The following is a 12,271-nucleotide window of genomic DNA, read 5'->3' as shown; positions in this document are numbered from 1 at the left end:
TCCAGTGTGTGTCCTACAGTGGGTATTGCTTATGGAATGAGCTGGGTGAGCCCAATGTTGTTCAAGCTTTCGAGGGATGCTGTGGAGCAGGGGTCATTTCAGTCTTTGAGGCAAAAAGTGAGGTCACCGAGGAGAATGTAGGCTCTGGACTCAATGGTGAGTGACAAAGTTGATGAAAGGTTGGTAATGGTAGCTCATGGTTCGGGTGGTTGGTAGGCAATTGTTCCATTCAGGGTGAAGTTTTCTGAGCTTTTACAGCTTGAAGTGCAGGTGCTCCATGAATGGGGTGCCGTTCTCTGTAGATGTTGTGCATTTGATGGATTCCTCATAGATGACAATGAGTCTTCCTGCTGGCTTGTAAAGGCGGTCCCGTCTGGTGATCTTATAGCCTGCTAGGATTGGCATAGCGATGTCAGGAGCTGATGATGGGTTGAGCCAGGTATCTGTGAGAAAGAGGATGTCAGATGTATCGCTACTCAGCTCGTTCTATATTTCGGTTGTGTGCTTGCTAAGTGAGTGTGTGTTGAGAAGCTTGCATGCAAGTGGGCACTGACATGTGAGTTTGCTGTGGTGTATGGTGTAGGGTGGGGTTTAGGCGTTGTTGGTGCTTATATGGCAACTGTGGTGGAGGGGTGTTGAGGGAATTGTTTTATTTGTGTGGGGAGTGTAGGTGTGTGGCTGCTAGAGAACCGGCAGTGGGTACAGTTGAAAGCTCCTACAATGGTGTGAGGCGCACCAGTTGGGGAAATGGTTTCTGAGGTCTAATGACCTAAGGAGTGCTGTGGAGTATCGCTGGGTGATGATCGGATGAGGGTTCCTGCTTCTGTGCACGGTCGAGGCGTGGACTGGTGCAGACGGGCTTGCTGTGGCACACATGTGTTGCAGCTTCCATTAAGAAGGTTCTGGGAGGAGGGAGGAGTACAGAGTGCTATGATTTCACTTCCTGTCCATAAGTATGATGGGAAATTCAGTGAAGCCACTTCCTGTGTAGATGGATGATGGGAGAACCAGTGATGTCACTTTCTGTGCTGATGGGTGATAGTGTGTCTGTTCTTTAAGGAAAAAGAGTTAGGTCAGGACATCAGGATCCACAGCTGTAGGCACACCACAATCAACACAATATTCTGAGGGGGAAACAGGTAATTGAGTAGAGAAAAAGTGTAGAGAAACACTGGGGACATGACTCGTTTTTCCTCAGGTCTCATACACTGTCCAATTTAATGGCCATTTTCTATGCTTCTATGAGTTAGAAGCTTGTCTGTTAAGGGATAGATGAATAACAATAGCCATAAAAGTAAACATAGATGTATAGTTTGAGAATAATCAGTATCCCATTTCCCAAATTATAGAATCTTACATGATATTCTAATGGCCACAGCAGATTACTATTGTAGGATGAACGATGAAGACCACACCAAGCTCATGAGCAGCAAGACAACATAGCGTAAAGCAAGATAAGAATGCATTGAAGGCCCAAAGGGAGTCTCCTTGTATTGTTGCAGATCTGACAGAGAATCTTAATTTGTGTAAAGTACAAAGTAATTGGAGAAGGTGAAGGAAAATGCATAGAGGGAAAAGGGAAAAAGGCAACAAATCTGTGGGAACTAATACGGGAGACGCTTCGCAGCACCTCTAAGGACCTACGACTGCAGAGGCAGAGAACCACACGTCCCAGGAGCCCTCAGGGCAGCGCAACGAGCAGAGGTCCCGCCCCCTGACACCGGGACTGCTTTTAAGCACCTCGCGCCTCCCGCTTCGCGGGAGACGCTTCGCAGCACCTCTAAGGACCTACGACTGCAGAGGCAGAGAACCACACGTCCCAGGAGCCCTCAGGGCAGCGCAACGAGCAGAGGTCCCGCCCCCTGACACCGGGACTGCTTTTAAGCACCTCGCGCCTCCCGCTTCGCGGGAGACGCTTCGCAGCACCTCTAAGGACCTACGACTGCAGAGGCAGAGAACCACACGTCCCAGGAGCCCTCAGGGCAGCGCAACGAGCAGAGGTCCCGCCCCCTGACACCGGGACTGCTTTTAAGCACCTCGCGCCTCCCGCTTCGCGGGAGACGCTTCGCAGCACCTCTAAGGACCTACGACTGCAGAGGCACAGAACCACACGTCCCAGGAGCCCTCAGGGCAGCGCAACGAGCAGAGGTCCCGCCCCCTGACACCGGGACTGCTTTTAAGCACCTCGCGCCTCCCGCTTTGCGGGAGACGCTTCGCAGCACCTCTAAGGACCTACGACTGCAGAGGCAGAGAACCACACGTCCCAGGAGCCCTCAGGGCAGCGCAACGAGCAGAGGTCCCGTCCCCTGACACCGGGACTGCTTTTAAGCACCTCGCGCCTCCCGCTTCGCGGGAGACGCTTCGCAGCACCTCTAAGGACCTACGACTGCAGAGGCAGAGAACCACACGTCCCAGGAGCCCTCAGGGCAGCGCAACGAGCAGAGGTCCCGCCCCCTGACACCGGGACTGCTTTTAAGCACCTCGCGCCTCCCGCTTTGCGGGAGACGCTTCGCAGCACCTCTAAGGACCTACGACTGCAGAGGCAGAGAACCACACGTCCCAGGAGCCCTCAGGGCAGCGCAACGAGCAGAGGTCCCGCCCCCTGACACCGGGACTGCTTTTAAGCACCTCGCGCCTCCCGCATCGCGGGACGCGCGCTGGAGTGCGCCAGGCTAAGCCCGGGCAAAGGGCGGGCCGTCTGTGGCCGTCCGGGGCAGGAGGAGGCAGGGCTGGGCCACGTCTCTGAGGCTAACATCTCCTTGGTAAGATCTCTTTGTCTGTTGTAATTCAGCTATCGTATACAACCATGTCATGTGTCACGGATAAAGAGGGGCAACGCTGCCTAACACCAGCCACAGTAGGCGGAAGAACTACAGGTACACTTGATGACTTCTTTTTGAGAGCAGCTGACGTTGTAAGTAGGGAGATTGCCCGGACTGAAAAACGTTTGTCCCTGGAACTTCTGAGTAATAGACGCTCCTCCCTAGGAGATTTAAATTGCGTGGTGTCACCAGTAAGGACAGATCTGACTTCCGCATGCCCACGTATGTCAACGTACTCTGTCCACACTGTTGTTGAGGATTCCGTGTTCCAGTGTAATAATTCCTTCAGCAGCCTTGATTCATCCGAGGGTTTTTATCCAATCGAGCCTAGAAAAAGTTTACAGCCAGATGATCATGTAGCCTCCGATGCCAAAGCAGTAGCGCCTCTCTCTAGTGTGGATAAGGAAGGGAAAAAGAAAAGGAAAAGGGGTGGTAACAGCCAAACAGGCAGGAAATCTAAAATTATAAAACTGACTGGTACACATAGTGTTACTTGCCCTAAGAATGCCACTAAAAAATCCAAGAAGAACACACAAATTTTGACAGATCCTCTTTTATTGTCCCCTGTCTTACAAAATAGAGATTCATTTGATGGAAGGGTCGAGGACACAACCGTATCTCTTCCTAACATAATTCACCTTATGCGTTCCTTTACCCTTCCATTAATAGAGAGATTGAAAGAGATTAACAATAAGTTAGACGCTTTGGGGGAGCTTGTCAACACCAATACGTGTAGACTTGTGACCTTAACACCGCCCAAGCCGTGCACCTGCACTGGAATAATACCCAGTAACAACCCAGCCCCTCAAGGTCTAAACACCCAGAAAGATATAATAATTCCTGGCGATAATTGCAACACTATTTTACCCGTGTTGCCCCCGATATCTACTAGTGTCAATACTGTTGAACCCACCCCATCTACTAACACCTACTTACAAACTAGTGATAAACGTGTGAGGGAGAAAGAGCGGGATGATCAGGATGAACGGGTTTCATTACCGCTTATTAACCTCCCACCAGCGTGCTCAACTCTAGTAGTAGTGCTCGCTAATATCCCTACTTTGAATAAAGGCGCTAGCGAGGACTTCGGCCAATTAAAAAACAAGGTGCTCCACTGGTTGACAAAGAATACCATGGCGGGTCACAACACTTGGAACGAGCTAATAATGGTACGAAGAGTGGCCTAGATTGGTAGATCTAAGAAAACCATTGATGGAGATTGCATTATACTTAATTTTAACAATCCTTTTTTGGTTAGACAAATTATCTACAAATCGTTCTACAATGTGAAACCACAATCGAGGGGTATCCAGATCCTCCCACTCGATTTTTTCTACAGAGAGCTGAATAGACCAAACTCCAGTATGATCTCTGAGCTTGGGGGGAGGAAGAGCTATCGCACCCCACTCAATTTAGGTTGGGAATACCCCAGGAAAACGTTCCCTATTAGGACTTGGTGTGGGAGGGACGACGGTCACCGTAGTTTTTCTGGGGTCAACCGCTTCTCAGTTTTGAGCGGACTCGAAGGAGTGGATTGACGCCCATCTGCGGAGGCCGCTGTTACTCCCGCCATGACCGAATTGTGTGTACCTACTGCGATCCCTTGTTTTAACGACGTGCAGTCGGTAACCCCATTATTGCACCTACCTGAGCCAGTAAAAGACAAAGGAACCAGGATTGTTTTCTGGAATGTAGCTGGTCTTCGTTCCAAGATTGATAATCCCATATGGATCGACTATATTAAGGATATAGATATTTTATGTTTGCAAGAGACCTGGTCCTTGGAAGCCATCCATATTACCGGTTACATAACCTTTCATCAACCTGCTAGTCCGTCTACCTCTGGGAGAAATAAAGGGGGTCTAACTATCTATTTATCTAACCTGATGGAGACCCTGTCTGTAAAAATGGTGGGCCAATGCGATCATTATCAGATTGTTTCAATCCGGGTGTCCCCAAACGTGGAAATGCTTATTGTTAATCTGTACACTAGCATTGAGAAAGGTTTAGTAAATGGTATGATAAATATTCTCACTAAGGATTTGGGAGCTCTGCTAGCCTTATCTCATCGGGATTCAATCATTATTTGGGGAGGTGACTTTAATCACCACCTCTGTAAACACTTTCTGAGCGGTTGTGGTGATCAGGAAAAATATAAATCTGAATATCAACCACATTTCGATCACAACAGCGGGGGTGACTCATTTAATGAAATGATGGCAACCTTTGATCTTGGTTTTATTAACTTGCTCTGTAGACCTCCGGTGGAGTTTAGCCCGACGTATGTGGGGAGAGGGTATAGCACGGTGATTGACTTTGTCACAATTACCAACTCCCATTCCAGCTGGCTAACTGATTTTGCAACACATATTATTGGGGTGAGTGATCATCTTCCCTTGAGCCTTAGCATTCAGCTCCCTTGCAAATCAGTTCGTCCTCTGGTGGAGAAACTGGCCTGGACTATCGACAGCACCTTAAATAGAACAAACGGGTTTCCCCTTAAATGGTCACAGTGCAATCAAGTGGAGACGTATAGGAATATTATTAAACAAGCTTTAATTTCCATTAACGTGTGCCTTCAGGATGAAGTATCCCATACAGATATCCTGGAATCTTTTGCTTCCATCACAAAGATCATCAAAGATGTTCTACACCGTCCCCCAAAAACGGGGAAAGTAGCTAGAAAAAGGTGGTTTGATTCGGCGTGTACCAAGGTCCACACTGCCTTAAAGATAGCCTTGGGGAAAAATCCTAGGAATCAAACTGAAATTACTCATTCTAGACGCGTGTACAACCAGGTTAGGAAGGTGCGGAAACGCGCGCTTAAGAACGAAGCGTGGGAATGCCTATATAATGCTTCCCTGGAAAAGGACTGCTCTGCCTTCTGGCTGGCGGTCAGGGCTCCTTTCCTTATTACAGGGGAAACGGATAGAATGGATGTGGCCATTACTGAAGATTCTTGGGTCGACTTCTTCGCTGAGGTTTATAACCCGGGAGGGAAAGACAAACTGGTAGCTAAGAAGCCCATTACTCAGGGCCAACTGGCGGACGATTTCGTCCCGTTTAATTTAGATGCTACTGTTGACGAATTGACCGCCGCAATCACCCAGAGCAAAGGCAATAAAGCGCCAGGCGCTGATGGCGTCCCAATTGATTTATTCAAACTTCAGCCGGGACTCTCGTCGCCTCTACTTACGCGTGCTTTAGAGGCCAGTTGCGCGCGGGGTTTTATCGATACTTGGGCAGACTCGATAATTATACCTATATTCAAAAAAGGGGACCGGGACAAACCTTCTTGTTACCGTCCCATATCCCTTCTGGACTCTTTTTTGAAAGTCACTGGGCGAGTTATCCTGAACCGTTTGCAACTTTGGGCCGACGAGTTTAATATCTTATCGCCGGTTCAATACGGCTTTCGCAAGGGCTGCGGTACCGTAGAACAGGTTCTCAACTTCACGTCACTAGTTGGCAAATATACTCAGGCCAAAGAGGGCAAACTTTTTGTTGTGTTCGTTGACCTAAGTGCGGCTTTCGATTGTGTCATTCATAATCGATTATGGCAGATCTTGAGCGACATGAAGGTTGATGAAGTACTTATCTCCTTCTTAAGGCAGTTGTATGCTGGCGCTAGGGCAAAGGTCAGATATGGTTTAAATGGTGAATGCACTAAGCCATTCTATGTAAAGAGGGGCGTGAGACAAGGGTGCGTACTCGCCCCACTGCTGTTTAACTTGTATACCAACGACCTAGAAAAAGTTTTGATTGCTGCAGTACGCGATTCCCCCCAGGCTAATCAGCATCAAATCGCGTCCCTTTTATATGCTGACGATGCAGTGATCATGTCCCGGACGCAAAGAGGTCTCCAAACTGCTCTGGACACTTACATAAAGTTTATGGATAACAGGGGGTTAAAATTGAATGTTTCCAAATCGTTTGTAATGTCCTGTGGCAGTGGCAAAAAAAGAGCATGCCGCTTGTTTGTGGGGAAAGAGGAACTTGCCCCAGCTAAAATATTTTCGTACTTGGGAATAGTCCTCGAGGAAAAGGGGTCCTGGGGGCCAGCTATTAGAAATAGGACATTGTCATTTAAGAAAGCTACCGCTGCACTTATGATCTTCTCGAAAAAGCTGGGGAGGAGACCACCGGCAATACTGTTAAAAATCTACCAAGCCAAGTGCATCAGTATAGCCATTTATGGGGCAGGTATTTGGGGGATCAATAATAATTTCTCCTCAATACAAAGGGTAGAGAACGCTTTCTTAAGATTTATCTTGGCAACCCCTGCTAGTTCCCCTGTTTTTAACTGTCACGCAGAGCTAGGTATGCGCTATGTGAGTGATCTGATTAGTATACAACCAGTTCTGCTTTGGTACAGGGTATGGACTTCTCCAGCATTAACGTTAAATAGAGATATCCTTAAAGATTGTATGGGATTGGATAAGGCACTTAGGATACCCTGGTTGAAGTATATTTGTCATTTCACAAGGGACCTTGGCAGACCCGAGTTTTACTTTCAACCAGAGACCATGTGCAGTCTATCAAGAAAGGATTTGAAGGAGCTATGTTGGTCCCACGTTGAATCACTTAGATTAGGCGTTGAACTCAATAAGAACCTTGTATTTCAACATCAATTTACATTGGTTTCTAGTGATATTCAGCCTTATTTAACATGGTGCCAGGTGGGCTTTGACCGTTTTTTGCTCACCAGGCTAAGGTTCGATGTCTTTTTCCGCTTAGTTTCCTTCCCCGTAGTTAATGACTGGGCAAGAAAATTATGTAATTGCCCTTGTGATAATCTGTCTACCCAGTCAACCCTACATGTAATTTGTTTTTGTAAATTTTATTCGATGGAAAGATCTAGATGGATTAAGCCATTTTTAAAAAAACATGGTTCTTGGAGACACTGTCGGCCCGCCTTATTGTTTTTAGTATCTTTACAAAACGAATATTGTGTGTCAATAATGTTGGGCTTTTTAAAAAGTATTTTAAGGAAAAGGAAACGTTTAATGAGTTTTTAAAGTAACTTATTTATGTTCTGTGTAACGATATTTTATTGTGGATTACTTTTGTCTATATGAACATGTTACTTTTATGAATTCATGAATCTTGAACTCGAATAAAGTATTATTATCTTATCTTACACCAGCTGGTGCAATACAAATGAGAAAGTTACGAGGCCACATGATCCTATGATTTTCGGGAAAAAAGTGCAGAGTTTTTCCTGGTATTTAGATTCACAGGTGATGGAACAAGTGGATCAATATAAATACCTGGGTTTAACTTTTAAGAGAAATCTGAATTGGGGCGCGCATTGGGATGCCATTAAACAGAAAGCCCTATTGCAGGCAAGCTGTCTATCGGGATTTAATGGTAGATTCGGGGGGCTATCTCATATCCTATTACTAAAGGCCTATGAAGGGAAGATCCCACCGTTACGCCTGTATGGTGGAGAGGTCTTTTTTCTTGATCCAATCTATGAATGGGACAGACTGGAAGGGGTTGTGCTTTAAAGGCTTCTATCACTCCCCCAAGGTACAATGGTCCAGGCTATAAGGAGAGAGTGCAGTCTGGTTTCCTGGAACATGGCGGCCGCTACTCGGGCTCTAAGATACTTTAACACTCTGTTGGAGGATGATGAGGTGGTCAAAGTCTCCAAACTGTGTTGGGAAGAAATCCAAAGTAGTGAAAGGATGTGGGCAAAGGCCGTTAGAACCAGAATAACTGCAATTAAGAACCTCCATTTAAATAGTGGCACAGTCACATCCTGGCTCACCTTTCCAGGCAAACGAGTACTGAGAGAATCTGCTGCTATAGCGTCAGAACAAATTGATATATTATATTTAAAGAAGAAATCATAGATTTGTTTCTCGTTTGCTTCATTTGGCCAGGATAGTGTCTTCCCTTATCTATCACGGTTACCAGACGCAGGTTTGAAAAAATAAATTTTAAGGGTTCGGGTGGGATGTAATCCAATCTATTCATCCCACCCACATAGGACTGGGGTGCAGAATAATAGTGGTCTTTGTCCCTGCCCTTTGAAAGTCAAATGTACTCTTACGCAATTTCTTATGGATTTTGTTTTTTATCTCGCAAATTGGATCAAGTTTTTAAGACCTTTGTTTTTTAAATATGATGCTCTTCATAGGAACAAAGAGGTGGAGTTATTGTCTGAGATGCGATATTTAGATGTGGCAGTTGGTATTGCTCGTTTTTTACGATCTGTTAAACAGAATTTAAAAAATGTAATGGGGTGGGGTGGGGTAGCGAGGAGGGGGGCTCATTTAAAGGTTTTAATTGGTAAGTGTGCTTTTAGAATGTTTTATGGACAATCATCTAAATAAACTTGTTTTTGAACCTTCACATGATCCTAGTACTGACACTTCTTATGCTTTCCTGGAAGTGCTGTCTTTCATAATCCTGTAGTTCTACATGGTTTACCTCTTTCCTTCTCCGGCAGAGCCCTGCTCCTAATCAGCCTTAGACTCCATAGATTGGTATTTCACATTTTCCATCCCTTTTGACTGCCCCTCTGTTTCTCAATTGCATTTGTTTCCCTGCGTATTGCTCCTCAACTCCTGGCCATTTTTCTGATAAATCCTGCGAATGTCTTAGGGCTACTTAATGTGCTACCAGGTCTCTTCAATATTTGTCCCTTTTATCGATCAGCAGATAAATTCATCTTACAAAACTCATTTTGCAATCTCCTGCATTGTGGTGCAAACGCCAACAAATCTTGCGTTACTAAGGTAATCCTGCTATAAAATCTAGAAGCGAAAATTATGTCTCACATTCAAGAGCCACTCCCAGTGGAGGGGAGTGATGGTAGCTCATGAAGTTCGATGGTCAAATAGAACATTCCCATTAAAAAGAAAAAACATACAAAATACTTGCAAATTTTACAGATATTTAACCCCCAGCGTGGATCATTAACATCACACAAGAACCTAAGACACAGAAATATTAGCTTCAAAACTGGTATAGAACTGAGATTGTAACATGTTCATTAACAAAGAAGCATGTTGACTGATGAAGGTTGAGGGCTGCCTGTAATCATCAATTGTGCACAGGATCCTCTGGAAGCCTATAATACTTACATTATCCAGACTCTTTGACTACGCCTAACATAAATCAGCACACTTGACTTAGACAAGAGATGCAAGCTAAGACTAGCCTCAGACAAATCATTGTGGGACCCTGTTGGAAAGTCAAACAGATCAATTAAATGTGAGGAAAAGTCTTCAAAGAACTACCGACGTGGGGACTCCATAAGGACATTTGTCCAGCTATCAGATCCTGCTTTTTACACTATGAAAGATCATCTGAAAGTGCTCTGTAGAACCACCAAGGTAAGCAAAGCTGAAAAAGGCTGTCCAACTATCAGAAATCCCAAGCAACCTAATGGAATCATTTCCTGCCATTTGTCTTCCATAGAGGTTGCATTCACATATAGACAGGCCTCTACAAGAAGTGATGAACCAGATTAAACTGAGCAAGAACTGAGCATCTAGACTAGAAGTTAAATAAGTCACTTTTTGATGATTTCAAGGATGGAAAATGCCAAAAAGAAGAGAGACAGTCAAAGACGTCTATAGATTATTATAAAAGTGTGATTTCCTGACTTTTGTCTGCCTTCATAACGGTTTAACTGCACCCCTCACTGGTTCTGGGCCCTAAGGGAAACTTTCCGTAGCCGTCTTGCAATCTTGACATTGTCTTCAAGTGGAAAGTTTATAACCTTCCTGGTGCTGAGCATGACCGTTGATGCCTTTGGCTCACCAGACATCAAATGCCTGAGTAAACTGATAGACCATTACACACATCCCCTGTGCCAGAGACCTGCAACAGAAGATTTAATTGAACCTGCAACATTCAATTGGAAATGCTATGGAGTCTGAACAATGGAAATGATAATTCCACTTATGTTGAAAAGACTGAGCCTAGCACTGAGACTATAACAAGCCACTAAAAAGCAGTATTCTACAAATTCTTCAAGGATGAAGAATTAAACTAAAATATTAGGTGCGACTAATACAATTTAATCTACCCAGTCCGTGGTGCCACAGTGCGCACCTTAACCCCTTGCATGCCCGCCCCTTTCCCCGCCCAGTGCCGCGCTTTTTATTAGCGGGCGGAGTTCATGACGAGCTGGACTCGTCATGGGCACAGCGCCACCGCAGCCCATGACGAGTCCAGCTCGTCATGGGCACTGAAGGGGTTAAAATCTAATCTTACCATTCATATTTCTGTATCAGTTCCCCTTTATAGCATTTCTTTTGCCATGACCACCCCACTGCATTGTTCCTCTGTAATGGAAAATAAATGAACAAACAAAGAACGAAGAACTTGTAGAGCGCAACGAATGCCCAGAGGCGTCTAGGCACTATAAGTCACAGGATCAGGCAACCCCAGTGTAACAACATAGTAAGAAATAAATAATTCCCTCTGACTATACTTGGGAGCTGTGCCAGTGTACTGTGGACTGACGTCATTACCAGCGTGAGCAGGAGCTCATGGTGTACCATACAGGGTGACGTTATCACCAGGGTGAGTAGGAGCGGCAGGAGCCCTGGGGGGTACCACAAAGCTCCTCCCTCACTGAGTGTACACCTTGGTGACGTCACTGTACTTCCCTTGAGGTGCCTCGTAGTTCAGGATGGGTGGTTACTTGGCCCCTCGCTCCTGAAGGGGAACAGCCCCGAGTCTCTGTGCACAGCAGCCTGATATAGCTCCTCTGATTTCAGTCGCAGCCCTGCCAGTGCTTCGGCCTAAGCCTCCATCAGTGGCGTTATGGCAGCATTTTCTTGCTTGTGTTTTTCCTGCTTGAACAGGGACAATTTCTTGAGGAGCACAGCATGTCACTTGCTTTCCTCGTAGGACACGGCGGAGAGGGCCCCGCATCTTTAGCTGAATCATGTGTTGAGTGGGCACTATGTAGTCGTCAATGGCGATAAACTCCGGGACCACGCGCTCCAACTTCTTCAGCTTCTTCCGCAGGCAGTCTGGGGTTGCCAGGTCTCGTCTCTGGTTCAGTCGCTTCTTTTTCTTGGGATCAGCCGTCAAGGGAAGAGACGTCCTGAGGAAAAGCACCAAAGCCTGCCTGTGCTCGCCTGTGTCTACAGAGGCCACGTTCTTTGGAAAGAGGTCCACGCTGCTGTCTGCCCTAGCTGCAGCCAGCAGCATGGTGCGGCCCAAGCTCTTGTAAGCTCTGCAGCACCAACAGTGCTCCCGGTGTCACACTCGTTGGGCTTCAGCCGGAAACCGAAATATGGATGTTCAAGATTAGGTTCAAAGGTGTGTACCATGGTACCGCGATTTGGGGAAGACTGAGCTCTATTGCTATGTTCCACAACAATGACATATGAAAACAGAAACATGGATGTTTAAGTTTAGCTTTCAGCAGGGCACAAGTCCTATAAAAAGAAGTGATGGGACTGACCAAGTTGCAGGCA

At 46.0% G+C, this 12,271-nt stretch overlaps 1 pseudogene; it reads right to left on the bottom strand.

Annotated features, from left to right (window-relative positions):
- Positions 1 to 11,414: 11,414 nt before the first annotated feature.
- Positions 11,415 to 12,002, bottom strand: LOC146857424 (large ribosomal subunit protein mL40 pseudogene; annotated as a pseudogene).
- Between the last annotated feature and the right edge of the window lie 269 nt (positions 12,003 to 12,271).

This window comes from Triturus cristatus, chromosome 3_2 (genome assembly GCF_964204655.1).
Source record: "Triturus cristatus chromosome 3_2, aTriCri1.1, whole genome shotgun sequence".
Classification (NCBI taxonomy): domain Eukaryota; kingdom Metazoa; phylum Chordata; class Amphibia; order Caudata; family Salamandridae; genus Triturus; species Triturus cristatus.
Note: the sequence above shows the minus strand (reverse complement) of the source record. Positions and strands in the feature narration are given on the sequence as shown.